This window comes from Pteronotus mesoamericanus, unplaced genomic scaffold (assembly GCF_021234165.1).
Source record: "Pteronotus mesoamericanus isolate MK-2021 breed Mesoamerican mustached bat unplaced genomic scaffold, CSHL_Meso_final scaffold_705, whole genome shotgun sequence".
Taxonomy (NCBI): Eukaryota; Metazoa; Chordata; class Mammalia; order Chiroptera; family Mormoopidae; genus Pteronotus; species Pteronotus mesoamericanus.
In genome coordinates, this window is record NW_026555326.1 from 10,126,423 (window position 1) to 10,150,879 (window position 24,457).

Sequence of the window (24,457 nt, forward strand, 5' to 3'; positions counted from 1 at the left end):
AAACCCAAAAAACAAAACAATCAACGGTTTCTGGCGAGGTTGTGGAGAAAAGGGAACCCTAGTACACTGCTGGTGGGATGCAGACTGGTACAGCCACTGTGGAAAACAGTTTGGATTTTCCTCAAAAAACTAAAAATGGATCTGTCTTTTGACTGAGGAATTCCACTGCTGGGATTATACCCTAAGAATCCCAAGACACCAATTCAAAAGAATCTATGCACCCCAATTTTCATAGCTGCACAATTTACAATAACCAAATACTGGAAGCAACCTACGTATCCATCAGTCAATAAGCGGATCAAAAAAGTATGGTACATTTACATAATGGAATACTACACAGCAGAAAGAAAGGAAGAGCTAGTGAACTTCGCGATGGCATGGATGGAACTGGAGAGCATTATGCTAAGTGAAATAAGCCAGGAAGTGAAAGACAAATACCATATGATCTCACCTATAAGTTGAACCTAGGTAGCAAAGCAAGGAGGTAAGGAAAATATGACTAGCAACATTGAAAGAAGGAAGAAACTGAGAGGGACACAAGGGAGGGAGGGAGGGAGTAATGGGGAGCAGAAGGGTAAGGGTAAGATCAAGGAACAGTTATGAAGGACACATGGATGAAGCCAAGGGTGGCACAGATTTTGGGGGTGCGGTGGGTTGGTTGGGGTAGGGTAGAGTGGAGGTGGGCAAATGGAGACACATATATTGGAATACTAAAAAAAAATTTAAAAATATGCTACTGAACAACTATTGGGGCAAAGAATAAATAAAGAGACCAGAAGGTCCATAGAAGCAAGTTAGGATAACAATATGACACCAAAATTTGGGGAACACAACAAAAGCAGTCATAAGAGAAAAGTTTATAGCATTACAGTCTTACCTCAATAAATAAGAAAAAGCTGGTGGTTTCAAGAAGGCTGCAAACTAGGTGTAATCTACACTCACGTCCTCCCAGTGACAAACTGGATATACAACTAAATTATAGAGCAATATACCTGAATCATCAACTGAAAGACAACTGAACAGCAGTATTATATGCAAGGATTTAGAGAAGCTACATAGAAATGGGTAAAAATAGCAGAGATGTGGAGAAGGCTGGCCCCTGCACCCGCATGCAGCAACTCAGAAGCCATGGGAATATCTTGGCTGCAGAAGTCCTCCCAGAGCCCCAGAGTACCAGGGACAGGAAGTGGAGTCTGCATAGCATCTAGCAATAAAAATTAGCAAGGACTCTGTTCTCCATGAAGATAAGGGAGTCAATCAAAATCCAAGGGGCTTTCCTAAAGGGCCAATGCACAGGAGTTAGCGGACACTTACCCAGGACTCTGGTAGAGGAAAGGCAATTCAGGGCAAATAGGAGTCATAAAGAGAAGACCTAGGTGACATTGCCATAAAGAGGGATCTGGAAGGTTAGCTACTAAGGTCCTGGTCCTGAGTTAATATCCCACACTACCCTTTGGCACCATCTTCCCAGTGTTGAGCACTCCTACTCCTACAGCACCAGCCTGGAGAGTGCACTAATACAGTCCTCCAAACTGGCAACACCACCCTGCCAAGCTTAAGTCCAGCAGAAAAAAACTGTTGGCTCCACTCAATAAGGACTTTTGGTGCACTCTTTCTCTAAAGAAACTATAGGCAGGCACTCAGGCAGACATTGTGAGGTTTTGAAATGGGGTCCAGTCTCCCCTCTCCACCACCAGACTTGGCTAGTACCACCCCCAGTGAAAAATTATTTTGTTCTATCTTCTCAATTCCTAGTGGCCCTATTCTCATGAAGTCATATGTTGTGGGGTAACACCCCTCAGAGCTTGGACCTCTCAAGCATGTCTCCCTCAGAGGCTCTGATCTGGGAATTAAGTGGGCACAGCTACACAGCTAAGAGGAGGCATGAAGCTTATCCCCCTTTTGCAGGTTCAGCCAGTGTAACTCCCAACGGGGGACTCTTTATCTGTTTTCCCAAGTCCCAGTGGCCCCAGGCTGCTGAGCTTGCTCCTGCAGTAGGGTTCACTGAACCCTACTGAAACTGTGGTACCCTCTCCTTGGGGAGCTAGATTTGGAGATTCTAAAAGAGACTGAGTTGTACAGCTCTGAAGTATGGGCCACATTCTCCCCATCGAGTACCTGACAATGCTGCATCCAAATAGAAAACAAATAACCCTGTCCTCCCAACCTAGTCAACCTGCTCTACCAAGATTGCACATGTGGAAGAGGCAGTGGGACATGGCCAGCTTGAGACAACTGTACAGTTTTGTGTTTTTTTACTATTACTTACAAAAGACTCTGGAAAAAGTCCAGGCAACCTCAGTGAGTGAAGAAGTAGTTGGAAGGTAGACATTGATCTCAGAGAGCCTTGGATTTTTTACTAATCTTCCCCCAGCTCATAACTGTAGAAAGCCAACCCTAGTATACAACTTGGGCCCTCCCATGCAACCCAGGCCCAGTAGACAAAGCCACATTCAGTGAATAGCATGGGAGCTCCAGACATGTAGCCCAAAGACAGTTACACACAATGTCTGACACCATGAAACTATATCAGCATGAAAAAGGACATAGAAACTATCAATAAGAGAAGAGGAAATGAAGACTATGATTTGTGAATTGAAGAACACAGTAGAAGGAATCAAAAGCAGGCTAGATGAATCTGAGGACCGAATCAGCAAGCTGGAGGACAAGGTAGAAGAAAGCTCCCAGAAAGAGCCAAGAATATGAAAAAAAGACTCAGAAAGAATGAAGAGGCATTGAGGGAAATGCAGGACAACCTGAAATGTAATAATATCCATATAATAGGGATACCAGAAGGAGGAGAAGATGAGGAAGGGATAGAGAACCTGTTTGAAAAAGTAATGATGGAAAACTTCCCTAATTTGAGGAAAGAAAAAGTCACACAAATCCAGGAAGCACAGAGGGTCCCATTCAGGAGGAACCCAATGAGGCCCACTCTAAGACACATCGTTAAAATGGCAAATATCAAAGACAAAGAGAGAACCCTAAAGGCAGCAAGGGAGAAAGAGTTAGTAACATATAAGGGAGCCCGGATAAGGCTAGCAGCTGACTTCTCACTAGACACACTGCAAGCCATAAGAGAGTGGTAAGAAATATTCCAAGTAATGAAAAGCAAAGGCCTGCAACCAAGACTGCTCTACCCAGCAAGGCTGTCAATGAAAATGGAAGGTGAACTAAGGAGTTTCCTAGACAAAAGAAGGCTAAAAGAATATACCTTCACCAAACCAGCACTACAAAATATGCTAAAGGAATTGCTTTGAGATGAAGAAAAAGACTGTGAATACCCAGTTCCTTTCAGAGTTGCCAATACTTGATATTACCAACATTTTTTAATACGTATTAATCTTATTGTGACAATGATGTGTTAACTGTTACTTTATTATTCATTGAAAGTAAACCTGCTTTTGTATATTTCTTGCCTATTTCTATTACTTAAAAAAAAAAACTTTAAATAACTTTTTGGTATTATTTATTTATTGATTAAAGGTTTGTAGAATTTTTTTCCCTAAAAAAACCCCCAAAAACTAGTAACCTTTTTTTTTAGATGTGTGGCAAATACTTTCTCATTCTATTACTTGTCCTTTATTTTTTTTAAATGTATACTACTATATAGTTTTAAGTGTTTAATATAGTCATATTGTCAATATTTTACTATATAGCTTCTGGGTTTGAATACATTACTTCAGGGTAAGAAAAATATTAGTTTGTATTTTCTCCTAAAAGTCCTTAGATTCTACATATTGATTTTTAACTCACCTGAATATTTCTTGTAAAATGTGTGAAGTAGAGCTCTATATTTGTTTTATTTCAAGTAATAGTGGTCTATGCACCATATGTGTTGAATAAGCCTTATTCTACCCATTGATTTGAAATATCAACTTAATCTTATATTACATTGTTAAACAGATATATACATTTGTTTCTGGAATGCCCATTTTATTTCATTGATCTACTTGATTATTTCTGTGCTGGTGTCATGTTGTTTTAATTGCTGAGACTTTATAGTAGTTTTAAATTTTTTAATATTTTATAATTGACTTTGACACTTGAAAACATAAATGAAATCAATCTGCATTTAAAAAAGAAAAAGAAGAGAAAAAGAAAGGAAGGAAGGAAGGAAAAGAGAGATAGAAAGAAAGAAAGAAAGAAAGAAAGAAAGAAAGAAAGAAAGAAAGAAAGAAAGAAAGAAGAAAGAAAGAAAAAGGGAAAGAAACTCTACCTATTGCGACAACATAGATGGAACTGGAGAATATTATGCTAAGTGAAATAAGACAGTTGGTGAAATACAAATACCATATGACCTCACCTATATGTGGAATCTATTCATCAAAATGAAGTAATGAACAAAACAAATCACAGGCAAGGAAACATGGAGCAGACTGAAAGTGATCAGTGGGAATGAGGAACGAGTACAATGGTGGAAAGAAGGGGAAGGGACTAGAGAAAGAACAGGTATGAATGGCCCATGGATATGGACAACAGAGTGGGAATTGACTGTGGGAGTGGGGAGTGGCAGTAGGATGGATGGAAGAGGGTACAGAGGGAAAAACTGAGACAACTATAAGAGAGTAAACATGATTTAAAAATTAAAAAATAAGAAAGCCCCCAAAACAAGCTGGGGAGTCATAGAAGCTCCATCTAATATACAGAGTCAAACACAAAAAGGCAGACAAAATTGGGAAACAAATAAAGATGCCCCAGATGAAAACATAGAGAAAGAAATCAACAAAAAGAAAAAAAAAAGAAATAAAATGGAAGCAACCAAGATACCAGGTACAGAGTTTAAAACAATCATGAAAATTCTCAAAGACCTTAGGGGAAGAATGGATGATATCAGTGAGAACTTAAACAAAGAGATAGTAAGCATTAGAAAAGAACGAAGAAACCAGAGCTTCCAGCCAACTTGGAGGCATAGGGAGACACACTTTGTCTCCTCACACAACCAAAAGAAAGACAACAACAAAGTTTTTAAAAAAATAAACAGAACTGCCAGAAAATCTAACTATATAGAAGTCCAACAACCAGAGAGTTAAAGAAGAAACATTCATCCAGACTGGTAGGTGGGGTGAAGACAGGCAGCTGGGGAGGAGAGGACACATGGCAAGGCAGCATCTGGCAGACAAGGAGAGGCAAGGTGGTTGCTGGTGGACCAGGAAGCCCAATATTTGCTTGTGGATAAACCAGGAGGAACAAATGGGGAGCAAGACAGACCATGCAACCTGGGGTTCCAGCGCAGGGAAATAAATCCCCAAAACCTCTGTCTGTAAAAACCTGTGTGGGTTGCAGTGATGCAGGAAACTCCCAGCCTCACAGGGGTGTCTGTTGCAGAGACCGACAGAATCCTAAAATGTACACAAACCCACCCAAGGAGGGAATCAGCACCAGAAGGGCCCAATTTGCTTGTGGGTAGTGGGGGAAGTAACTGAAAGCCAGCAGAGAGCCAAGCAAGTGGCATTTTTCCCTCTCTGACCCCTCTCCCACACACAGTAGAGACGTGAGTTGCCTCATCCTGGTGAACACCTGAGACTCTGCCCCTTAGAACATAACAGGAACACTGAGACAAAAAAACAAAACAAAACAAAAAAAAACTTCCAAATGAAAGAACAGATCAAAGCACCAAAAGTAGAATTAAGCAATGAAGAGATAGGCAACCTATCAGATGCGCAGTTCCAAACACTGGTAATCAGGATGCTCACAAATACAGTTGAGTATGGTCACAAAATGGAGGAAAAAGTGAAGGTTATGCGCAATGAAATAAAGAAAAATATACAGGGAACCAAGAGTAAAGGGAAGGAAACCGGGACTCAAATCAACAATTTGGAGCAGAAGGAAGACATAAGCACTAAACAGTAAAAGAAACAAGAACTCAGAAAAAATGAGGAGAGGCTTAGGAATCTCCAGGACAACTTTAAACATTCCAACATCAGAATCATAAGGGTGCCAGAAGGAGAAGAAGCACAAGAAATTGAAAACTTATTGGAAAAATAATGAAGGAGAACTTCCCCAGTCTGGCAAAGGAAATAGATTTCTAGAAGATCCAGGAAGCTGAGTCCCAAAGAAGTTGGACCCAAGGAAGCACACACCAAGGCACATCATAATTACGTTATCCAAGATTAAAGATAAGGAGAGGATCTTAAAAGCAGTAAGAAAAAAAGGATACAGTTACGTACAAAAGAGTTCCCATAGACTGTTCAGCTGATTTGTCAAAAGAAACCTTACAGGCAAGAAGGAGCTGGAAAGAAGTATTCAAAGTCATGAAAAGCAAGGCCTACATCCAAGATTACTCTTTCCAGCAGAACTATCATTTAGAATGTAAGGGCAGGTAAAGTGATCTCCAGATAAGGTAAAGTTAAAGGAGTTCATCATCACTAAGCCCTTATTACATGAAATGTTAAAGGAACTTATCTAAGGAAAAAAAGAAGGTAAAAAACTATGAACAGTAAAATGACAACAAACTCACAACTATCAACTGGACCTAAAAAAATAAAATAAAATAAAAACTAAGCAAATAACTAGAATAGGAATAGAATCACAAAAATGGAGATCACATGGAGGGTTATAAGTGGATAAGGGGTGGGAGGATGATGGGAGAAAAGGTACAGGGAATAAAAAGCATAAGTGGTAGGTACAAAATAGAGAGAGGTAAATTAAGAATAGTATAGGAAATGGAGAAGCCAAAGAAGTTATATGTATGACCCATGGACATGAACTAAGGGGAGGGGAATATTAGTGGGAGGGGATGCAGGGTGGAGGGAAATAAAGGGGAGAAAAACATGGGAAAACTGTAATAGCATAATCAATAAAATATATATTAAAAAAATAAAGCTGAATAAAAAAAAAAAAATAAAAAAGAACCAGTCAGAAATAAAGAATAAAATATCTGAAAAGAAAAATACACTAGAAAGAATATCAGCATTTAGATAGAAAAGAGGGTCAAATTAGCAATTTAGAGAACAAGGTAATAAAACAGAACAACAAAAAGAAGGGAGAATTTTCTTTTAAAAATAAGGAAGGTCTAAGAGACCACTGAGATATCAAGCATAGTAACATCCATATCATATGGGTACCAGAATAAGAGGACAGTGAGAAAACTATTGAGAACCTGTTTGAAGAAATAATGACTAAACACTTCCCTAACATGATGAATAAAAAGTCACACAAGTTGAGGAAGCACAGAAAACCTCTATAGATGAACCCAAAGAGGCCCACACACCCCCCTCAAAAAAAAAACCCCACCTCATAATTAAAATGGCAAAGGTGAAAGACAAAAAGAGGTTCTCAAAAGCAGCAAGAGAAAGTTACCTACTCAGATAATCTGAATAAAAGAATTACAACAAATGAAATCAAACCATTAATCAAAAAACTGCCCCTCAAAAAAGGCCTTGGACCAGAAGTCTTCACAGGTAAATTTTAACAAACATTCAAATAACTTACACCTATCCCCAAACTATTCCAAAAAGTTCAAGAGTAAGAAATACTCCCAAACTCATTTTATAAGACCAACATTATCCCCATTTCAAAACTAGATAAAGACACTACAAAGAAAATTATAGGACCATATCCCTGATGAACACAGATGCAAAAATTATCAACAAAATATTAGCAAACCAGCTCCAGCAATAGATTAACAAGATCTTACACCACGATCAGGTGATGTTTATTCCAGGGATGCATAGTTGGTATAACTTGCCAATCAACTAATATGATACACCACATAAACAAAATGAAAGATAAAAACTGCATGGTCATACCAATAGATGCAGGAAAAGCATTTGATAGAATCCAGCACCCATTTATGATAAAACCTCTCAGAAAAGTGGGAATAGATAGAATATACCGACAGCTAACAGTTTCCTCAATGAAAAAAAAAAAAAAACAAAAGCATTTTCCTTAAGATCAAGCAATAAGATGGGAACACAGCACTGGAGGACCTACCTACAGCTATCAGACAAGAGGAAGAAATAAAATGCATCGAAATTGAAAAAGAAAAAGTAAAACCATCATTATTTGCAGGTGACATGATATTGTATATACAAAATCATAGGGACTCCAGCAAAAAAAAAAAAAAAAACAAAAACAAAAAAAAAAAACTAGAACCGATAAATAAATTTAGTAAAGTAGCAGGATACAAAATTAATATTCAAAAACAGGTTGCATTTCTACATACCAAAAATCAAATATCTGAAAGGTAAACTAAAATTACGATCCTACTTACAATTGCACTAAATGGAAAATCAAACAAATCAAACCTAGGAATAAATCTAACCAAGGAGGTAAGAGACCTGCACTCAAAAAACTATAAAGACTGAAGGAAAATATCAAAAAAGAAACAAATAAAGAGAAGCATATACAATGTTCATGGATAGTAAGAATTAACATCATTAAAATGCCCATACTACCCAAAGCAATCTATAGATTCAACACAGTTTTTAAGATACCAAGGGCTTATCTCATGGATCTAGAACAAATACTCCAAAAATTTATTTGGAACCACAAAGAAGCCCAAATAGCCACAGCAATCTTGAAAAAGAAGAATGAAGTCGAGGTATCACACTATCTGATATTAAAATACACTAGAGACAATAGTAACCCAAACAGCATGGTGTTGGCATAAGAACAGGCATACAGATCAACAGAACACAGAAATAAATCCACAACTTTATAGTCAATCAATATTTTACAAAGAAGGCAAGAATATACAATGGGGTAAAGACAGTCTCTTCACTAAATGGTGTTGGGAAAATTAGACAAAAAAAAATGCCAAAAATGCTCTCCACATGGACCACCAGCGTATACTTGGCTAGTGATCTTCCAGGCGCATTCGACCTGCTGTTTACTGTTCTCCATCCAGGCTGGGTGGCCTCCAACATGGCAGCAGTGTCCCCAGGGCCCTGTCTTCAGCATGTTACAAAGCCTCCAAGTGGACATGTGTACAAAGGCTCTGTGTGGATGACTCTCTTCCATTGTTTAGAGGTGATACTGTACTGTAAGCTTTTGACCTCATGCCTTGCATAGTAAAAAGAGTTTGGGTTTTTTTTGTTGTTGTTGTTTTTAGAGGGTTGTTTTTGTTTCCTTTTGTTTTTATTTTGGCCTTTCCTCTCTTTGTCTTTTCATGTAGACCAGATATTTGAAAGGGCAGACGATGGCTAAAGGTGTAACGTGCAGCTTGTTTATACATTGTTTTGAGGACACTTGTACCTTGGATGGGAAATGGAATCTTGGGTTCGCCAGGCCCTGGGGCCACACCCACCCTTCGCCCTTTCCCTCTGGTTCAGTACCTATTGTTTCTCCTTTCAAATACGTGATTGTACTAACTCTTTCCATATGAAAGAATTCTCCTTATTTAAATAAAAAAATTAAAAAAAAGAAACATCCTAAAAAAATGCCAAAAATGAAACTAGAGTACCAACTTATACCACCCATCAGAATTAACAAGACTCAACAAATTCAAGAAAATTGAAATTATATCAAGCATCTTCTCATACCAGAAGGGCCAGAAACTAGAAACCAACCTCAAGGGAAAAAAACTCAAAAACAGTCAAATTCAAGGAGATTGAACAGCATGCTATTAAACAATGAATTGGTTAACACTGAGATTAAGGAAAAATCAAAAAGTTGCTGGAAAAAAATGAAAACGAACATGCAACAGTCCAAAACCTATGAGACACACCAAAGACAGTCCTAAGAGGGAAGTTCATAGCAATACAAGCCTACTTAAAAAAAGATAGAAACATTTCAAATTAACAACCAAATCTTAAATCTTCAAGAACTGGAGGAACAACAACAATCAAAGCCCAGAGCGAAAAAGAGGAAGGAAGTAAGATCACAGTAGAATTGGATGGTAGAGACTAAAAGAACAATGAAAAAGATCAATAAATCCAGCACCTGGTTCTTTGAAAAGATAACAAAATCAACAAGCCTTTAACCACACTCAAGAAAAAGAGAGGGGACCCAAATAAATAAAATCAGAAATGAAAGAGATATTGCAATGATACCACAGAAATACAAAGGGTTGTAAGAAATTACTATGAACAAATATATGCCAAGAAATTTGAAAACCTTGATGAAATGGATAAGTTCCTAGAAAAATGTAATCTTCCAAACCTGAAAGAAGAGGGAACAGAAAGCCTGAATAGACTGAAAACAGCTAGTGAAACTGAAGCAGTAATCAAAAAACTGCTGGCACACAAAAGCCCTGGACAGGATGGTTTCACAGGAGAATTTTACAAAACATTTAAGGAAGAAGTAATCCCTGTCCTTCTCAGACTTTTCAAAAAAAAAAAAAAAATCCAAGAAGAGGGAAGACTCCAAAACTCTTTTTATGAGGCCAGCGTCATCCTCATACCAAAACTAGATAAAGACACAACAAAGAAAACTACAGGCCAATACCGCTGATGAACATAGATGCTAAAATCCTCAACAAAATATTGGCACACTGCATCCAGCAATATATTAAAAAGATCATCACACGTGATCAAGTGGAATTCATCCCAGGGATGCAAGGATGGAACAGTATTCACAAATCAACAAATTTAATACATAATTTAAACAAAGGGAAAGACAAAAATCACAAGATAATATCAATAGATGCTGAAAAAGCATTTGATAGGGTACAACATCCATTTATTATAAAAAGCACTCAGCAAAGTGAAAGTAGAGGGATCTTATCTCAAGATAATAAGAGTCATATATGAAAAACCTACAGCCAACATCACACTCAATGGGCAAACACTAAAAGCTTTTCCACTAAGATCTACATCTACAAGAATGTCCACTTTCACCACTTCTATTCAACATAGTACTGGAAGGCCTAGCCACAGCAATCAGAAAAGAAAAAGAAATAAAAGGCATCCAAATTGGAAAGGATGAAGTAAAACTTTCATTGTTTGTAGATGACATGATAGTGTACATAGAAAACCCCATAAACTCCATCAAAAAACTACTCAACCTTATAACTGAAGTTGGCAAAACATCTGTATACAAAGTCAATATTCAGAAATTGAAGGCATTTTTGTACACCAACAATGATATATCAGAAACTGAAATCAGGAAAAATATCCCATTTGCTATTTCAACCAAAAAGTAAAGTACCTAGGAGTAAACCTAACCAAGGAGGTAAAATACCTGTACTCAGAAAACTAAACAAATCTGAAGAAAGAAATTAAGGAAGAAAGAAATAAATGTAAGCATATACCGTGTTCATGGATTGCAAGAATAAACATCATCAGAATGTCCATACTTCCCAAAGTGATTTATAGATTCAATTCAATCCCTACTAAAATACCAATGATGTATTTCACAGATGTAGAACAAACATTTCAAAAATTTATATGGAATCATAAATGACCCCAAATAGCCACAGCAATTCTGAGAAAGAACAAAGTAGGAGGGATCACAATACCTGACATCAAACTATATTACAAGGCAACTGTAATCAAAACCGTCTGGCATTTGCATAAGAACAGACACAGAAATCAATGGAACAGAATAGAGAGCTCAGAAATAAACCCATGTCTCTATGGTCAATTAATATTCAAAAAAGGGGGCAGAAGTATAAATAGGAGTAAAATATAGCCTCTTCAACAAATGGTGTTGGGAAATCTGGACAGCTACATGCAAAAAAAATGAAACTTGACCACCAACTTACACTATACACAAAAATAAACTCAAGCTGGATAAAAGACTTAAATGCATGATGAGCCAGCATAAAAGTCCTAGAAGAGAACATAGGCAGGAAACTCTCAGATATCCCATGCAGCAATATTTTCACTGACATGTCCCCTATAGCAAGGAGCATAGAGGAAAGAATAAACAAATTTTCTTATTCATCAGAATAAAAAGATTCCTCATGATTAAAGAAACATTAGCAAAATAAAAAGGGAACAACCGTATGGGGAAAAATATTTGCCAATGATACATCAGAGAAAGGTTTGATCTCCAAAGTATATAAAGAACTCACAGGATTCCACTCCAGGAAGACAAACAATCCAATTAGAAAATGGAAAAAGCACCTAAACAGACACTTTAAGGAGGACATACAAAGGGTCAGGAGGAATATGAAAGGATGCTCAGTATCACTAGTCTTCAGAGAGATGGAAATCAAAACCACAATGAAATGCCACTTCACACTGGTGAGAATGGCCATCATAAACAAATCAACAAACAACGGGTGCTGGCGAGGCTGTGGAGAAAAGGGAAACTTAGTATACTGTTGGTGGGAATGCAGATTGGTGTGGCCACTGTGGAAAACAGTGTGGAATTTCCTTAGGAATTTAAAAATGGAATTGCCTTTTGATCCAGCAATTCCACTGCTGTGATTATACCCTAAGAATCCTAAAACGCCAATTCAAAAGAACCTATGCACCCCAATGTTCACAGAAGTACAATTTATAATAACCAAGTGCTGGAAGCAACCTAAGTGACCATCAGAAAATGAGTGAATCAAAAAACTGTGGTACATTTACACAATGGAATACTATGCAGCAGAAAGAAATAAGGAATTCCTACCCTTCGCGACAGTATGGATGAAACTGGAGAGCATTATGCTAAGTGACATAAGCCAGGCAGTGAAAGACAAATACCATATGATCTCACACCTATAAGTGGAACCTAACCAACAAAACAAACAACCAAGGAAAATAAAATCAACAACACTGAAAGAGAAAAGAAACCAACAGAATCAAGAGGGAAGGGGGGACGGGGAAAGCGAAGGGAAGGGTCAAGTCAAGGAACATGTATAGAGGACTCACAGAAAAAGCCAAAGTGGGGAAGGATTGAGGGAGGGGGACAGGGGAAAGTGGTGGCGGGAAGGTGGAGACAAATGTATTTGAAGAATAAAAAAAATAAAAAATAAATAAATAAAAGCTGTAATAAAAACAAACAAACAAACAAAAAACACAGAGACACCGAACTAAAGAACAAACTGAGAGTAACTAGAGGAACAGGGGAGAGGGAAAGTGGGTGAAAGAATGGGAATGGCCATCAAGGAACATGTATAAAGGACCCATGGACAAAGCCAAACAGGGGTAGAATTGAGGGCTGAAAGTGAGGGTGGGTAGGGTAAGGGAGAAATGCATGGGGAAAATGGAGACAACTGTACCTGAACAACAATAAAAAATAAATTAATTTAATATAATAGTAAACTCAAAATGTATAAAGGTTAAATATAAGACTTGAAAGCATAAAAATCCTAGAAAAAATATAGGTAGTAAAGTCTCAGATATTTCTCATAGCAATATTTTCGCTGATATAGCTCTTCAAAGAATAACAAAGAAAAAGTAAATAAGACTATATCAAACCAAAAAGCTTTGCACAGCAAAAGAAACCATCAACAAAATCAAATGGCAACTACTTACTAAAGAGCATATTCACCAATGATACATCTGAATAAATGTTAATATCCAAAATATGTAAAGAAATTTTAATATTCAACAAGAATACAAACAATCCAATTGAAAAATAGACTAAGGATCTGAATAGACATGTCTCCAAAAAGGACATACAGGTTGCCAATAGACATATGAAAGGATGCTCAATGTTATTAATCAGAGAAATGCAGAAAAATCACAGTAAAATATCACCTCACACCTATCAGAATGGCTATCATCAATAAATCAAAAAGCAACTAGTGTTAGTGAGAATGTAGAAAAAAGGGGTTCCTCATTCACTGTTGGTGGGAATGTAGACTAGTTTAACCAATGTAGAAAACAGCATGGAGTTTACTTAAAATATTAAAAATAGAACTTCCTTTTGACCCAGTAGTTCTATTTCTGGGAATATATTCAAAGAAACCAAAAACACTTATTTGAAAGAATATATGCACCCCTGTGTTCATTGTAACATTATTACAATAACCAAGATTTTTAAACTGCCCAAGTGCTTATTAGTAGACAAGTAGATAAAAAAAGTTGTGATATATTTGCACAATGGAATTCTACTTGGTGATTAAAAAAAAAAGGAAATCTTAACTATTGCCATAGCATGAATGGACGTGGAGAGTATTATGCTAAGTGAATAAGCCAGTCAGAGAAAGACAAATAACATATAATTTCACTTACATCTAGAATCTAATAAACAAAATAACAAATGAAATAGAAGCAGAAGCATATAGGGGAGGGGATTAGAGGGACTGGGTGAAAAAAAAGTAAAGAGGTTTAAAAAAAATGTATATATAGTCTGTCCAGAAAATGACCAACCATTGTTAATATAATGAGAACAGTTTGTCCGACATCAATGTAACCTGGTAGCCAAGGAGGGTGAACTGGAACATGCATATGTGAATGATTATGACATCACTGTACTAGTTAGTGGGACAGTAGATGCCATTGAATGAGCACACATACTGTTGAGGCCATTACATTCAAAATGACTGAAAAAGTAGAGCAATAAAAATGCATCAAATTTTGTGTTAAGCTTGAAGATTCCTCTATGGAAACTATTTGGGTGATTCAGAAGGCCACAGCTATGCGCAACCGTCAATTGGCAGCTTCAACATGACAATGCACCCACTCAGGCACCATGACTTATGCAGAGCTTTTTGGAAAAACATCAAATCACCCAGGTGAGACAATCCCCCTACAACCCAGATTTGGCACCCTGCAACTTTTGGCCTTTCCCAAAACTAAAATCACCTTTGAAAGGGAAGAAATTTCAGACCATTGGTTAGAGTCAGGAAAATACAATGAGGCAGCTGCTAGCTATTGTGAGAACTGTGTGAGGTCCCATGGTGTCTACTTTGAAAGGGATTGAAGCCCCATTGTCCTATGTACAATGTTTCTTGTATCTTGTATCTTCAATAAATGCCTCTATGATTCAAATGCATGGCTGGATACTTTCTGAACAGATCTTGTATATCACATTGACTCAGAAACAATATGATGATAGATGGAGGAATGTGTGGTGGGTTGTGGAAGAGGGCAAAGGGAAAAAAAATGGGTGCAGAAAGAGACTACTTTGGGCAATGGGCACATGATATAGAATGCAGGTAATGTTTTGCTAAGCTGTGCACTTGAAACCTGAATGGTTTTGTTAACCAATATCACCCTAACAAACTCAATTAAAAGAATAAATATTAGAAAAAAAGAAATAATAGAAATATCATGGATGGACTGGAGAGCATTATGCTAAGTAAAATAAGGCAGGTGGTGAAAGACAAATACCATATGATCTCACCTATAGGTGGAACCTAATCAACAAAACAAACAAGCAAGTAAAATATAACCAGACACTGAAATAAAGAACAAACTGATAATAACCAGAGGGGAAGGGGATAATGGGGAAAGATGGCAGAGGGTCGTCAAGGAACATATATGAAGGACCCATGAACAAACCAAAGGGGGATAGCATTGAGGGTGGGAGGTGTGGGTCAGTGGGGCAGGGGAAAGCAATGGGGGAAAAATGGAGACAACTGTACTTGAAAAACAATAAAAAATAATTTAACATTTTCTACAAAAATAGAAAATAAATGAATAAATTTCCTGAGTATGTGTTGGCAAACCAAAAAAAAAAGAAAAAAAGGAAATAAAATACCTAAACATAATAGAGGTCATTATCACAAACCCTCAGCTAAGATCATATTCAATGGTACAAAACCTGAAAGCTTTTCCATTAAGATCAGGAACGAGACCAGGGATGCTCTCTCTCACCACAGTTCTTCTACATAGTACTTAATTCTTAGCCAGAGCAATCAGGAAAGAGAAAGAAATAAAGGCATTGAAATTGGGAATAAAGAAATAAAATTATCACTTTTTGCAAATGACATCATTCTGCAAAGCTCTAAAGACTCCACCAAAATACTAATAAAAACAATAAACAAATGCAGTAGACTTGCATAGTACAAAATCAATGTACAAAAATCTGTTGTGTTCCACCCTGGCTGGTGTGGCTCAGTGGACTGAAATTAAAGGTCACCAAGTTGATTCCCAGTCAGGGCACATGCCTGGGTTGTGGCCCAGTCCCCATTTGGGGGCATGCGAGAGGAAATAGATCAATATTTCTCTTCCACGTCAATTTTTCTCTCCTTTTTCTCCGTTCCTTCTCCTCTCTCTGAAAAATGTTTATAAAATCTTTATATTATAAAATATAAATAAAATCTTTTAAAAATCTGTTGTGTTCCTATATGCTAACAATGAAATATTAAAAATGAAATAAAGCAATTCCACTTGAAATTGCAAAAAAATAAGATCCCTAGGAATAAACCTAACAAAAAAAGGTGAAGGAACTATACACTGAAAACTACAATACACTGCTGGGAAAATAACTGACAAAGATGGAAAGAAATTGAAATATATTCTATAAAGAATCAGCACAGTTATATCCCCAAACAGGGGCCATGCCTAACTGGGTCTCCTTCAAGCCAGCCTGTATGGATGGATTCTTGACCTTATGCAGGGAAGAATTCACAACATAAGTCCAGGTGATTCTGAAAGTATGTTTATTAAAACTGGAGACAGTGAAACTAAAAAAGGGCTCAAGGTAGAAAAAGCAACAGGACAGAGTCTAAGCAATGTTCTTTGGCTCCCTAGAAACATTATAAGAAAGAAGCGAGCCAAGGTGGGGCTGCTTTTAGGTTACAATAAAATCAGAGAATAAAGGGGCTTCAGAGACGGTTTCAGGGGGTAAGACTGAGATGAGCTACCACTGCCTGCTGCTCCCCTGTTTGCAAGTCTCATGGGGAACCTTAAAGTTTAGGGGAAAAAATAAAGAGTTCATGCCCAATAAGAGGCATAGCTAAGTTCTAGAGAGGGACCACACTGGTATTTTTTGTCTTGAGGATTTTCTCTCCTGTGAGCAAGCATATTATGGGAGGGTTTAAGCAGAATGTTCATCAGGTTGCCAGGTGCATTTTAACATGCTGATGCATCAAAATGAGTGTATAGGGGAATTTGAGATTATTCTCTGGTCTGCTTTACCGTTTTGCTTGCATCTTGGGTCTGTGTGGCTCTAATTAGGCTTTTGTTATTTGTTTCCCCAACTTTTTCCATTCCTGGGTTGGCCTAGCACAAAAGGCATTTAATTGAGTCTCTATCTCCCCAACCAGGGTGATTTAAGCTATCTATTCTCTGGTTAAGGAGGAGCAGTATAAACCATTTTTCTCAAGTGTCCTTGGTTAAAAAAGATAATGTCTTGTGATTCACCAGCTAGCTCTAAATTGTTCAATTATTTGGCCTTGTTAATTATTTTGTCTCAGTTTCCCCATTCTACTTGCCCAGGAATTTTTCTAGCTTCTTACTATCCTGCGTCAGTTAAAATGGCCACATTACTTAGAGTAGCAATTTTCACCTTCTTTTCATCCATGGCACATATAAACTAATTACTGAAATTCTGCAGCACACACAAAAATATATATGATATATTTTGCCAATTTGACAAAAAAATAGGTATAATTTTGATTCATTCACAGCAAATGACTATTGTTGTGTTGGCTGTTGTTGTTGTTGTTTTTTTTTTTAATTTGACAATATAAGGGAAAGAGGCCAGTGCCCCTGGCTGGCCTTTCATGTTTTAAGTCAGCTATTTCATGTTTTAAAAATTCTTGCAGCACACCAGCCGAAAATCGCTGGCCTAAAGCAATACATAGATTTAATGCAATCCCCATAAAAATCCCAACAACATTTTTCAAAGAAATAGAACAAAAAAATCAAATTTCATGAAACCACAAAAGCCCCCAAGTAACCAAAGCAATTCTAAATTTAAAAAAGAACAAAGTTGGAGGTATCACACTCCCCAACTTCAAGTTATATTAGAAAGCTACAATAATTAAAACAGAATTGTACTGGCAGAGAAACAGACATACAGACCAATGAAACACAACTGAGAGTCCAGAAATAAACACACATATATGTGGGCATATAATTTCTAACAATGGGTCCAAAAACATACAATGCAGAAAGGAAAGCCTCTTCAATAAATGTTGGGAAAATTGGAAAGCTACTGTAAAAGAATAAAACTAGACTGTTATTTGACACTATAAACAAAAATTAACCCAAAATAGATTAAAGACTTAAATATAAGACCAGAAACAATAAAACACATAGAAGAAAATATATGTACTAAACTTATAGACCTTAGTTTCTGACAGGCTTTTGTGAACTTGACCCCAAAGGCAAGGAAGTAAAGCAAAAATAAATTAATGGGACTATCTCCAACTAAAAATCTTCTATGCAGGAAAAAAAAAAATCAACAAAAAGGAAAACATAATGAGTAGAAGAAGATATTTGCAAACAATACCTCTGATAAAGGGCTAATATCCAAAATATACTGAGATATATAAGAACTCATACAAATCAACAAAAATAAAACAAGCAATCCAACTTTTAAAATAACCAGAGGACCTGAACAGATAATTCTCTTAAGAATACATGCAAATGGCTGACAGATATATGAAAACATGTTCAATTTCCCCAGCTATAAGGGAAATGCAAATCAAAATGTCAATAAGATACAACCTCACACCTGTTAGAATGGATATTATCAACAAGACAAAATATAACACATGTTGGAGAGGATGTAGAGAAAAAGGAACCCTCATACATTGTTGGTGGGAATGTTAATTGGTATAACCACTAAGTAGTACTCCATACTCTTAGTACAACACCAGAAAATAGTATGGAGGTTCCTCAAAAAATTAAGAATAGAGCTAACATAGGACCCAGCATTTCCTCTTCTGGGTATCTACCCCAAAAATTTAAAAACACTTATTTGTAAAGATATAGGTACTCCTATATTCATTGCAGCATTATTCACAGTAGCCAAGATGTAAAAATAATCTAAGTGTCCTTTGGTGGGAGATTGGATAAAGTACATGTGGTACATATACAAAATGGAATTATACTCAGCCATAAGAAAGGACGGAATATTGCCATTTGCAACAAAATTGATGGATCTTAAGAGTATCATGCTAAGCAAAATAAATCAGACAGAAAAGGACAAGAACTATTATTTCAGTTATATGTGGACTATAAAATAGAAAGCAACAAATGAACAAGATGAACAGGAGGATACTCCAACTAACTGAACCATCTGGCAAGGGTTCTTTCTCTTTCTCCCTTTCTTTCTTTCTCTTTCTCTTTCTCTCTTTCTTTCTTTCTTTCTCTGTCTCTGTCTCTCTCTCTCTCTGTCTCTCTCTCTCTCTCTCTCTCCACAAAACTTGTATAACATATTTCATGCTTAGAAAACACAATAAGCAGATTCTGGAAGTTCTTTGAAAATACCAGGAATTTTTTGAAAGCTAAGCTAAGACTTTAACAAGAGATATTGTTAACCCCATTTTACTAAAGCAGATCCACCAGAATATCGATCAAATAACATGTCTTATACTGAAATTTCTTCCTTTCATGGTTGTGTTTGAAACAAATGTAAATGACAATGCTGAAGTTTACATACAATGAATTGAAATAAATTCACCTTAGGTTTAAGATGTCAATTTAATAAACCATACTCAAATTTGGTTATGTTTATGGGTTTTAAATGGGAAGTATATGAAAGCAAATACAACTATTTTGAAAGTTTAGTCTTTTCCAGTCTTATTTTTCTTTGCATAACATGTTCTTCTTTCCCACTGACACCACTTGACTCTAACTGAGAACATCAATGGGACACACACTATCCACCTTTAACTATAAAATGGAGGAAGACTGAGCTTGGGATATAACATACTCATACATTTATTATCTTTATCTCAAACACATAGAGACACACTCACCATCACACTCATGACAGGCCTACTGCTATCACGACCAAGTGTTATCGGTGCCAGACATATATGAACAGAAAAGGGGAAAACAATATGGAAAAATCAACAAAAATAGTGCCCTGAGCACGGTCCCAGAACCTGGGTATACAAAAAAGAGTAAAATTAGATCATTTTACTGAAAAAGAAACAGACTCAATGACTTGTGACTGGCCCAATGACACATAGCCAACAAGAGCCAGAGCTGATATTCAAACTTGGGCCTAACTGACTTCAAGGCCTGTACTTCAAAGTAGCATAAAGATAGCCCTCCATATGGCCACTTTCAAAGGACCTACAATCAAGTAGGTGGAAAGAGATCCGTAAGTACAGTATGTGTTTTGTTTTGATAGAAGGAGGGGGGCATAGCAGGAGGAAACTCATTTATACTGAGAAGGGAGGAGAGCTATTAAGGTTTTTGGAAGACCTGTTCCTCAAGCTGAGTTGTGAAAGACCAGCAACTGCTGAAAGGCAATGACTGAGGGAAAGAGCATTCTAACCAAAAAGAACGCACACAAAAAAATAAAATAGTAACATAGCCAAATTCATAAATATGTAGTAATATAAATATAAATAGATTAGCAATATGGTCAAATTTCATATTTCTGGATCATTAAGTGAGAAAGAATATGATAGAAGATAAAGATGTTGCAGTAAACAGGAGTCAGAGTTGGGGAGAAGTGGATGGTTATGATCCCACTACAGAGTTATCAACCTCAGTGTTTTAAATAAGAGATGTGGTCAGATTTGTGGATAGTGACAATCACTTTGGTGGCAGTAAACCAGATGTCTTAGATGGCAAGATTGGAGGCAAAGAGATCAGAGAGAAGTAGAATCTATAGTTTCGATGAGATGTGTTATAGGTCAGAATTAAGGTAGTACTGAAAAGAATACAGCAGCCAAAAGAGCAGCTCCTTGGGGAGCTCACAGAATTAGTCACTTCCACGTAATAGAATGCCTGAGATTCTGTTAAAGGGTCTTGGAATTCAGAATCCTGAAGGTATAAATGATTCTCAGCCCCAAATAGAATGATCCCCCCACTTAAGAACAAGAAACCCCAATGAGGACCACATGAGACTGGCTTCATTTTTCCAAACTGGCTCTTTAACTTTATGGCTCAAAACAGTTTGTTGGTTGAGCCTCTGAAAAGTAATTTTGCCAGATTTAGGGAAGAACAGAGAAAAATAACCAAATGCAAAGGGAAAAAAATAACATATATGTAAGTAAACATGTGAGTGAATTCTATTCACTTTCCACAATCTGCAGAAATGGCATAAGTAAGTTTTAATGGTATATTTTGAGTACTGGTGTCACTAGAGAGAATGACAGAGAGAATCCATAGGAAGGCTTGTCTCTTTATGTGCTCCTTGCCTGGTCAGGCTCATCATATGGAGGGAAGGTGGTCCCAGACCTAACAGAGTAGCACATAAGTCAGTTCAAGAAAAAAAGAACTACTAAACTTCGCGACAGCATGGATGGAAATCGAGAGCATTACGCTAAGCGAAATAAGCCAGGGAGCGAAAGACAAATACCATATGATCTCACCTATAAGTGGGACCTAACCAACAAAACAAAGATGCAAGGAAAATAAGACCAGCAACACTGAAAGGAAAAGAAACCAACAGAGACAAGAGGGAAGGAGGGAGGGGGGGCGGGGGAAAAGGAAGGGAAGGGGAAAGTCAAGGAACATATAGAAAGGACTCATGAACAAAACCAAAGGGGAAGAGTTGAGGGAGGGAGGGAGAGAGATGGAGGGAGGGGGCAAGGGAAAGTGGTGGGGGGCAGGCAGAGACAAATGTATTTGAAAAAATAAACTAATTAATTTAAAAAAGTATGCAAGTAGGACAAATAATTCCTTATCTCAAAAACACAAGAGTTGACGCTAGCTCTTTAGACTTAAGAACATATGCTTAGCTACAGTTTAATGAAATATTCTTAAATAGATCACTCAATAGCTCTTCTACATTATAGATTATTCTAAGTTAAGAACTATATCTTATTCATCTCTGTATTCTCCATACTATACACACAGTGGCTTACACATAATAGGTGCTCTGTAAATGTTCTTTTAAAATTCCCTTCATTCTACAAATGACTGCTTTCTACATATGATGTTCTAGGGACTAAGGAAACAGATTAGGACCATACTATCATGCAGCTGATTTTCTGGTTTTGGAAACAGACAATGAGAAAGTAAATAAATATATAATATTTATAAGTGGTGATAATACAAGAGGGAAATTAAGAAAGACATAGGGATAGACTGATAAAAGCTCTGTATTAAATAAGGTGACCAAAGAAGATCTATCTGATGAGATGACTATTTAAGTAAAACCCTGAACAGGTTTACCTTTAAAAAGAAGAAAAGTATCGCCCTGGCTGGGTGGCTCAGTTGGTTGGAGTATCATCCCATACACCAAGGGGTGGCAGGTTAAATCCCAGGTCACGGCCTTGGTTGTGGGTTTGATTTCCATGTATGGGAGGCAACCGATCAATGTTTCTTTCTCACATCAGGGTTTCTCTGTCACACTGATGTTTCTCTTGCTCTCTCTCTCCTTTCCTCTCTCTTAAAATCAATAAACGTATCCTTAGGTGACGATTAAAAACCTAAGAAAGAAAGAAAGGAAGAAAGAGAGGAAGGGAGGAATGAAGGGGTGCAGGGAGGGAGAAAGGAGAGGGGAGGGGAGGGGAGGTGAGGGGGAAGAAGAGTATTCCAGAGAGTATACTTGGCGTGTTCATGCAACAGCAATTAAGCTAGGGAAGCTACAGCAGAATGACCACAAGAATGGGGGTAGGAGTTGAGATTACCAACAGAGTTGGGGATCAAATCATGTAGGAGCTTAGAGAGGAATTATTTTAAGCATAGTCAAATATGAAGTTTTGCTTCTCTCTGGTGGGTACCATTATATCATCAAGGAATGACAATGACGCTAGTATTTGCCGTAAAAAACCTTAAAGCTAAATCTACCTACCATAGGTGTTATACAGCATTCTTAAACTAAACATGGCAATTAGATTATTTATTGTTCAGAAATTCATACACACACACACTGCACTGACTCCAATAACATCATTTAGAGTAAATTGGGAAAAAAACATTTCTCAATTAATAGTTCAAAAATATCTCCTGTTCTAGCCTAGTTAATTCAGTAAGGCATGATTTTTGTTTCTTTTCAGTTTTGTGGGGTTTTTTAAGATTTTATTTATTTTTAGACAGAGGGACAGGAAGGGAGAAAGAGGGAGAGAAATATCAATGTGTGGTTGCCTTTCACATGCACCCCACTGGGGACCTGGCCCAATTGGTATGTGCCCTAACTGGGAATCGAACCGGTGATCCTTTGCTTCTTAGTCCGGCGCTCAAACCACTGAGCCACACCAGCCAGGGCTGTTTTGTTTTATTTTTTTAATGCTAAGACATATCTTCCTCATTCGTACAGTATTCGACTTCTCACCACATATTAAAGGGCCCTGCTTTTTCCCATCTTGCAAAATGGTGGGCGAAAAAACTGAGAAGCCAGATACTAAAGAGAAGAAATCTTCAGCCAAGAAGGCTGATGCTGGTGGAAAGGTTAAGAAGCGTAACCTCAAGGCCAAGACACCTAAGAAGGGGAAGCCCCACTGCAGCCGAAGTCCTGTCCTAGTCAGAGGAATTGGCAGGTATTCCTGGTCAGCCATGTATTCCCAAAAGGCCATGTACAAGAGGAAGTATTTCGCAGATAAATCCAGGATTGAAAAGAAAACGAAAAAGAAGGAGAAAGTTATGGCTACTGTCACAAAACCAGTTGATGGCGACAAGAATGGTGGTACCTGAGTGGTTAAACTTCACAACATGTCTAGATACTATCCTACTGAAGATGTGCCTTGAAAGCTGTTGAGCCATGGCAAGAAGCCCTTCAGTCAGCACGTGAGAAAACTGCAGGCCAGCATCACTCCCAGGACCATTCTCATCATCCTCACTGGGCGCCACAACAGAGGCAAAAGGGTGGTTTTCCTGAAGCAGCTGAGCAGTGGTTTGCTACTTGTGACTGGATCTCTGGCCCTTAATCAAGTTCCTCTCCATAGAACACACCAGAAATTTGTCTTCGCCACCTCCACCAAAATTGATATCATTGGTGTGAAAATCCCCCAGCATCTCACTGATGCTTACTTCAAGAAGAAGCTGCGCAAGCTCAGACACCAGGAGGGGGAGATCTTCGACACCGAGAAGGAGAAATAGGAGATTACAGAGCAACACAAGATTGATCAGAAAGCCATGGATTCACAAATTCTGCCAAAAATCAAAGCTGTCCCTCAGCTCCAGGGCTACCTCCGCTCTGTGTTTGCTCTCACAAATGGACTTTATCCTCACAAAATAAAGTTCTAAATTTCCTTTGAAAAACCTAATTAAACAACTGATCTGTTAAAAAATAATTAAAATAAAGGGTCCTTCCTGACAACTGTCTCCAAGAGATTAACTTCTCAAACCTCAGATTTCTCACAGTACTAAATAGGCAGCAGAAGAATTAACTCAATTTGTGTTGCATGCTATTCCATAATTCTGGAGCCCTGAGAATAAATGATCTTCAAGTGATTCTAGTATAAGCAATGTGCAAAAGTGCTGAGAGAATGCAGAGCCCTAAAATGAGAAGGTTAATAGACATTTCTCACATAAAGATGAAGGCCAGGCATGGAGTATTCTTTGTTGCTAAATCCCCTATCAGCATAGTTGTCAGAGTGACAAAACAGCAA

General features: G+C 37.5%; 1 pseudogene; it reads left to right on the plus strand.

The window, feature by feature from the left end:
* The first annotated feature begins 23,219 nt into the window (after positions 1 to 23,219).
* LOC129062268 (60S ribosomal protein L6-like) lies at positions 23,220 to 24,092 on the plus strand (annotated as a pseudogene).
* The last annotated feature ends 365 nt before the right edge of the window (positions 24,093 to 24,457 follow it).